Here is an 8,077-nt window from a genome sequence, read left to right as displayed (position 1 = left end):
ACTTATGCTTCTGGCTTTGACATACTAAACTGTGTCAGACCAAATATCCCTCAGAAAGAACTAGAAAAGTTGGATAAAATTATAAAATACTTGTTTGAAAGCATCAGAAAGCTACAAGCAACTAGAGGTCTAAATCCCAGAGAGGAGAGATAGATTGAAGTGAGCACAACATTCTGAGTGATATTTCCTTTCAAGGCATTTGCCAATATAAGTGGTGTAGGTAGAGGGACTGAGAAGGCAATCTGAAAGTAGTAATTAAGAGACAGAAAGCCTGAGCAGAGGTTTTAGCATTTCACAGAGCTATACAGACAAAAATTGAAGTTTCAGGGCTATCACGATAATCAGGACTTGAGGGTCTAAGATGCCAGAGAGAGAAATTACAATAAATTAGTCTAATATTTTACACTACCTTCCCCTTGTGTCATTTGCTGATTTCTAAGTGTTACAGGGCAAAGAAGTTGAGAAATTAAGCAGAAAGTGGCAGATACAAATCTGAGTAGCTAAGCAGAGCTTTCAGCAAGTTTCACAATGCTGGAGAGTCAAAAATTAGAGTTTAGAGCCTGCCAAAAAGGAGGGACACTGGTAATTACCTCAGGTTTTCATTTGGGATCTCCAAAGGGCTAAACTCCAGGAGAAAGGATAAACTATAAAAATGCCATTCCTCACAACGAGTAAAACACAGCTTTGAATCAGCTCAATCTCAGGTAGGATTAAGATGATCTGTCCTTCATCACCTGGCAGGAACAAAAGTAAATCTTTTCTGAACTAAGATAATATCATCCAGAGCTCCTCCAACTTGTAATATGCAATGTCTGGCATTTAATAAAAAATTACTAGGTTTACCAGTATGAGTTTACTAGGACTGTCATAACAAAGTACTACAGACTGGGTGACTTAAAAAACAGAAGTTTATTGTCTCCTAGTTTTTGGATGCTAGAAGTCAGAAACCAAGGTATTGGCAAGGTTGACTCCTTCTGGGGACCATCAGTGAAGGATCTATTCCAGGTGTCTCTCATGGCTTGTAGATGGTTCATCTTTTTCCTGTATCTCTTCATACTGTCTCCCTTCTATGTATATCTCTTTGTCCAAATTTACTCCTTTTTATAAGAATACCAGTCATATTGGATTGGGGCCCACCCTAGTGACCTCATTTTAATGTAATTACTTCTGTAAAGATTCTTTCTCCAAATAAGGTCATATTCTGAGGTTTTCTAGGTCAGTAGAAAATATTCAGACTGAAAAATAAAAAAAAAGAAATTACAAAAAAAACCACATCAGCAATTCTTTGGCTTCACTTTGGTGTACTTGTTGCGAAGCCTTGAAAGCATCAACTCCGCCTGTATAGTGAATAGTAGATTTACAGTCAGACAGATGTGGTTTAGAATCCTACTTCTACTTCTAACTCTTTTACTGTGTGATGTTGGATTAGTGATCCTCTGAACCACAGTTTCTTCATCTGTAAAAGGAGGACAATAAAGCCTACCTGACAGGATTGTTGTGAGAATTAAATAAGGCAATATATGTGAAAGTGCTTTGTAAACTGCAGGGCCCCACATGTGACAATTGTTCTTTAGTATGCATAATATACAAAACCTTGGGAAATTTCTCCTATTCTGAGCAGAAGTCTATAGATAACTTGTTTTCTAGAGTCAATATCTGCCTTAACACTTCAGAATAAAAATTTACTCCATCTGTTGTTGTGCATACTTGGTGAAAAAAAGGAGTGTTTGCTGTGCTAAGCATTATTCTGTCAAGTCTCATTTTATCATCTTTGTCAAGAGTTAAATCTGCTTCTTTAAGGTTGTTGAGATTTTCTATTTTTCTATTCCTAAAACATTTTATAGAAGTATATCTTATGTTAAAGAATGTTTATTTGTATTTCATCTGTCAACTTGTATTTTTGTTTTATTGCTGTTTCTAATCTCTTCAATTCCACAGTCAACTCATTCAATAAACATTTGTTGATATACTCTGTGCCAGACAATGTGCTAAGTGCTTGTGACAAAAGGTGAATAATACATCTAGTGGGGAAGTTAGATACACAAATACTTATGATATAGTGAGATGGGTGCCATAGGGGAGGCATGTTAAGCACAGAAAAGAGGTCACCTCTACATGTGGTGCCACTGAGAAGTTGACATTTGAGTTACGTCTCTAATGATTAGTAAAAATACCTTGTTGAGGAAGGGCAGGTGTGCATTTCAGGTGGAGGAAACAAGATGTACAGGGGCAAAAGGGAATTGAAGGATTTGCTGTATTCAGGGATCAAATGTAATTTGGCATGGCTAGGGTGTAGGGTATGAGACAAGAAGAGACGGAGTGATAAATTCTGTTGGAAAATTTGGCAAGCCCTTACAGAGAAAAAGGAGAGAGATAATAATGAAGGGTTTTAAGCAGGGGAGTTGAATAAATTCACATATCAGCAGTGATATGGATGATGGACTGGAGAGAGGTGAGGGGAAAGGTCAAGAGCACAGTTAGGAAGCTGGTGCAAAAGCCCAAGTGAGAAATGATGAAAGCCTGAACTAGGGCAGTGGGCCAGTGGAGATGGAGAGAAGAGCCCAGGTTTAAGAGGTGTAATAGAGCCATACCTCTTGGTGTAGAGGTTTTTCCTCAAAATGGAGTGGATAGTTTGTCCCTATTATTCTCTTTCTATTAAACAATAGAGTACCCCCTTTCGATGAAGATTTATTGAAGGAATCAGAGCAAATAGAGAGCATAGTTGAACATCTACCAAGTAAAAATCAGTCTGGCTGGGTAGAAATTGATGTGAAGGTAGGTGCTAGGATTTGGTAAAGTGAATGACTGGATCTGGGTAAGTTTGGTCAGGGTATCTCCTTGGATGAATATTTCCTGGCCTCTTTTCTGTCATTAAATTTTCATCACATCTTTTCTCTTTTCAGTTCCTCAAACTCTCAGTTCCTCATTTCTCCTTTTACTGAGAAAAGACAAAACAATCAGTTGTGAACCTCCAAAAGTTCCTACTCTCACACCTACTCACCTACCTGCATCTGTGCCTATTTTCTCTATCTTCTCTTATTACTATAAACTGTACATGCTTTTATCTAAAGTCAACCCATACACTTATGCACTAGATTCCATCATCTGTTGCCTGTTTATAGGGTATAAATGCTGGAGGAATGTCCTTTTGTTTTATCTGACAGTGAGAGAGGGAACACAAAGGAGTGGGAGAGGGAGAAGAAGGCTTCCCACTGGGCAGGGAGCCCGATGCAGGGCTTGATCCCAGGACCCTGGGATCATGACCTGAGCTGAAGGCAGATGCCCAATGACTGAGCCACCTAAGTGCACCATAACTGATCTTTCTGCTTCCATCCTTCTACCCTCTTTTATTCTAATCTCTAAACAACAGCCATATGGTCCCTTTAAAACATATCAAATCATGTTGCTCTTCTGCTCCAATTGGCTCCTTATCAAAACAGTCCTCAATATGGCTTACATAAAGCTATCTTTTTTACCACATTTTCAACCACACCACCCCTTTCTCTTGGTACCAAACATGCCAAGTATGCCTTTGGGATCTCTGTAATTTCTGATCCCTCTATCTGGAATATCTTTCTCCATCTCCACAGATAGGCACCATATGGTTTTCTTCCTCACATCTTTTGGGTCTTTTCTCGAATCACAAATATCCTTCCAGACCACCTTTCATAGCAACAAAAATCTCCTGCACAATCCTTGTTTAATGTCCTTGCTTGCTTTATTTTTCTTCATAATTTATCCATTACTTTACGTTTTTTTCATTTATTTGTTTATTACATGTTTTCCCCCTAAAATGACATAGTTCTTTGAGAGAAGGGATTTTGTTGTTTGCCAAAGTATCCACAGTACCTAGATGTTTTAGGTGCTTGATAAATATTTCTCAATGAGCAAGTGAATTAATTAGTGAATCAATCCTGAAGGAGAAGCATCTTGAACATTTTCAAAGCCTGAAGGGATATGACTTGGTGGAAAAGAGGATGAAGGGCATTCCAGACAGAAGCAGTGTCATTACCAAGACAAGACTGTTAGAATGAGCTCTTGAGGTTTGGGGGATAGCAAGCTTATTGTCTTACTCCTATGAAATGGCTGTAAAGATGTGAATTGAAGTAGTTAGCATTATCTTCTTGCTTTTTAAATTGTCTTCAGTCTTCAAACCCTTAAACCATCCATATCTCTCTGGGGCCTCATTTAACACTACAAGTTTTACTTTCATGACTATACTGTTAGTTATTTGGAGGCAAGAACTTTAGTTAAGTCTTGTGTACTTGATAGATACTCAAAATGTGTGTGTGTGTGTGTGTGTGTGTGTGTGTGTGTGTGATGTTGGAAAGGGAAGTTGCCCGGTGTCGTGAGTACTTTAGTAAAAGGGTCTACATTTTGTGACTTTTGATCAGTGGACCATAATGAAAAATATTTATGACACTTAACCTACCCACTTTATTGCTTTATATAAGGTAGTGCTACTGAACATGTATTAATTCCCAGATATAAATTTACTGCCTTTATTCTGGGAAGATAGTCATATATGTCAAACTTCTTCAAATTTCTCATTTAAATTGGTTGAGTTTACTACACTTTAGTTCTTCTTTAAATATTTAGTAGAATTCTCTAATAAAACCATGCCAACCTGCTGTTTTCTTTGTTGGAAGGTTTATAACTATAAATTAAATTTATTTAGTAGATCTAGAACTGTTCAAGTTACCTATTTCTTCCTCAGTGGCTTTTGTTATTTTGAATCTTTCACAGAATTGGTCTACTCCAACTCCATGTCAGATTTATGGGTAGAGAGTTTTTCATAGTATCCCCTTTCTGTCTTTTTAATGTCTGTGGGGTTGTCGTGTTAGTCCCACTTTCATTTGTCATATTGGCAATTTCTTTCTTCCTTCTTTTTTTTTCTTGTCTTGTATAATCAGAGGTTTATCAATTATATTCATCCTTTCAAAGATCCAACTTTTCTTAATTAAAAAAATCATTAGGGCACCTGGGTGGCACAGGCCATTAAGCATCTGACTCGGTTTCAGCTCAGGTCATGATCTCAGGGTCATGATATCGAGCCCTGTTCCATGCTCAGTGCAGAGTTCTGCATGAGATTCTCTTTTCCTTTCCCTCTGCCCCTCCCACTTGTTCTCTCTCTCTCAAATAAATAAATCTTTTAAAAAAAAATCATTGATTTCTTGGGGCACCTGGGTGGCTCAGTGGGTTAAAGCCTCTGCCTTGGGCTCGGGTCAAGATCCAAGGGTCCTGGGATTGAGCCCCGCATCAATCTGCTCATCAGGGAGCCTGCCTCCTTTCCTCTCTCTCTGCCTGCTTGTGATCTCTCTCTCTCTCTCTGTCAAATAAATAAATAAAATCTTTTAAAAAAAAATAAAAAAATTTAAAAATCACTGATTTCTCAGTGGAGCAGAATTGAGAGCCCAGAAGTAAACCCATGCTTATACGGTCTATTACCAAAGAGCAAAGGAGTCAAGAATATCCAATGGGAAAAAGACAGTCTCTCCAATACATGGTGCTGGGAAAACTGGACAGCTATATGCAAAAAAATGAAACTCAAAATGGATTAAGGACCTAAATGTGAAACCTGAAACCGTAAAATTCCTAGAAGAAAACAGAGGCAATAACTTCTTTATATCAGCCTTAGCAACATTTTTCTGGACATTTATTCTCATGCGAGGAAAACCAAAGCAAAAAGAAACCATTGGGGGGCGCCTGGGTGGCTCAGTGGGTTAAGCCGCTGCCTTCGGCTCAGGTCATGATCTCGGAGTCCTGGGATCGAGCCCCACGTTGGGCTCTCTGCTCAGCAGGGAGCCTGCTTCCTCCTCTCTCTCTGCCTGCCTCTCTGCCTGCTTGTTATCTCTCTGTCAAATAAATAAATAAAATCTTAAAAAAAAAAAAAGAAACCATTGGGACTACACCAAAATAAGGTTTTGTGCAGCAAAGGAAACCATCAACAAAATGAAGAGGAAACCTATTGATGGAAAAAGATATCTGCAAATGATATGTCTGATAAGGTATTAATATCCCAAGTATATAAAGAATTATATAACTCAACACGCCCCCCCAAAACCCCCAAATAATCTGATTTAAAAATGGGCAAAGGTCCTGAATAGACATTTTTCTAAAGAAGTGATGGAGATGGCAAACAGACACAAGAAAAGATGTGTGATATCACTAATCATCAGGGAAATGCAAATCAAAATCACAAGATATCACCTCACAACTGTCAAAATGGCCAGTATCAAAAAGACAAGAAATAACAAGTTTTGGCAAGGATATGGAGAAAAAGGAACCCTTATGCACCGATGGTAGAAATGTAAATTGGTGCAGCCACTGTGAAAAACAGTGTGGAGTTTCTTCAAAAAATTAAAAGTAAAATTACCATATAATCCAGTAATTCCATTACTAAGTATTTGCCCAAAGAAAATGAAAATACTAATTCAAAAAGATATGTGCACCCCTATATTTATTGCAGCATTATTTATAATAGGATATGAAAGCAATTCAACTGTCCTTGGATAGATGAATGGATAAAGATGTTGGGGAAATAAGACCAGAGCTCTGGACAGATTTTCTGCCCAGGATGTCTCAAATTCATTCTTAAGGAACTGAGAACTTCATCTCCAAAAATGTCAAAAAGACCATCTTATGCCCCACCTCCCAACCCAGCTCCTGCAATACAAATGCTCAGCACACCAGGGTTTGTGGGATACAATCCATATGGTCATCTCGCTTACAACCATATGTTCGGAGGTAACCCAGGCACCCATGGCCAGGTCATGGCATCCTCTGTTATTATGATTTCAAAACCCCCAAAGCCACCAAATAAACCATTGTTGCCCTACATGAGGTACGGCAGAAAGGTCTGGGATCGAGTAAGAGCTTCCCATCCTGCTATAAACTTCAGGGAGATTGGCAAGATTATTGGTACCACGTGGCTCACTCATGAAGAAAAATAAGGACATTTAAATAAATATGAAACAGAAAAGATAGAGTACAATTAATCTTTGAAGGCCTATCATAATTCCCCCACATACCTTGCTTACATAAATGCAAAAAGTTATGCAGAAGCTGCTCTAGAGGAAGAAAGTCTACAAAGACAGACTTGCATGGAGAAAGGAGAACCTTACATGAATACTCAGCCTGCTGAAGATCCAGATGATTACAATGATAGCTTTTCAGTGAAGTGTATAGCCACCGCCCATTTCCAGAGAAACCACCACCTCATCATTGAAATCCTTAGTGAGAGTGTGGTGCCAGATGTTCATTCGCTTGTCACAACAGCTAGAATGTAGGTCCTCAAAGGATAGATCCAGTCCTCAATGGTTCATCAATAAAAACTAAAGCAGAACTTCTTCAAATAGAGGAATACAGCAGGAAAAGAAGGGGGAATTCATAAAAAGCACAGATTAATAACAATGTACTTAAAAGGTGGTGTGGCTTGAAAGTAGAAGTGTATATGGAAAAAAATTGCCTCTGAAATTGCACGGGTAGAGGACCAAGCCCACAGAAGTCAGGAGAAAAGGGAGAAATAGGCTGCTGAATGTAGTCCGAGAAGCATGGTTCTTGAGGAAAAGCAAGATGCTAGTAAGGCCAAGGAGAAGAAAGATAATGAGAGCATCCCACTGGGATGCACAGAGGAGACACATTTTGAAGAAGTGACAGAAAGCAGACAGAATGATGAAGAAGGCACATCTACTCCTGAGGACAAGGAGAGCAGGCAGGAGGGGATGGACAGTATGGCTGAGGAAAGGACCAGTGATAGTAAACCTGGTTCAGAGAGCAACAGTGCAACAATGGAGGAACCACCAACAGACCCCACAATGGAAGACAAAGAGAAAGAATAAATGCTGCCTCATTTAATGTGTTCTCAATAATTTTTAAATAAAAAAATTCTATACAAATTTTAGGATTGTTCTAGCTCTGTGAAAAATGCTGTTCGTATTTTGATAGGAATTGCATTAAATATGTAGATTGCTTTTGGAAATACAGACATTTTAACAATATTTGTTCTAGTCAATAAGCACAGAATGTTTTTCTATTTCTTTGTGTCAACTTCAGTTTCTTTCATCAGTGTTCTATA

The 8,077-nt window shown here is 38.5% G+C and overlaps 1 pseudogene; it reads left to right on the top strand.

The window, feature by feature from the left end:
* The first annotated feature begins 6,531 nt into the window (after positions 1-6,531).
* Positions 6,532-7,841, top strand: LOC116861231 (annotated as a pseudogene).
* Positions 7,842-8,077: the final 236 nt, after the last annotated feature.

The sequence above is a fragment of the Lontra canadensis genome, unplaced genomic scaffold (assembly GCF_010015895.1).
Source record: "Lontra canadensis isolate GAN:19392208 unplaced genomic scaffold, GSC_riverotter_1.0 scaffold193, whole genome shotgun sequence".
Classification (NCBI taxonomy): Eukaryota; Metazoa; Chordata; class Mammalia; order Carnivora; family Mustelidae; genus Lontra; species Lontra canadensis.
The sequence above is the reverse complement of the archived record's forward strand: the minus strand, read 5'-3'. Positions and strand labels throughout refer to the sequence as shown.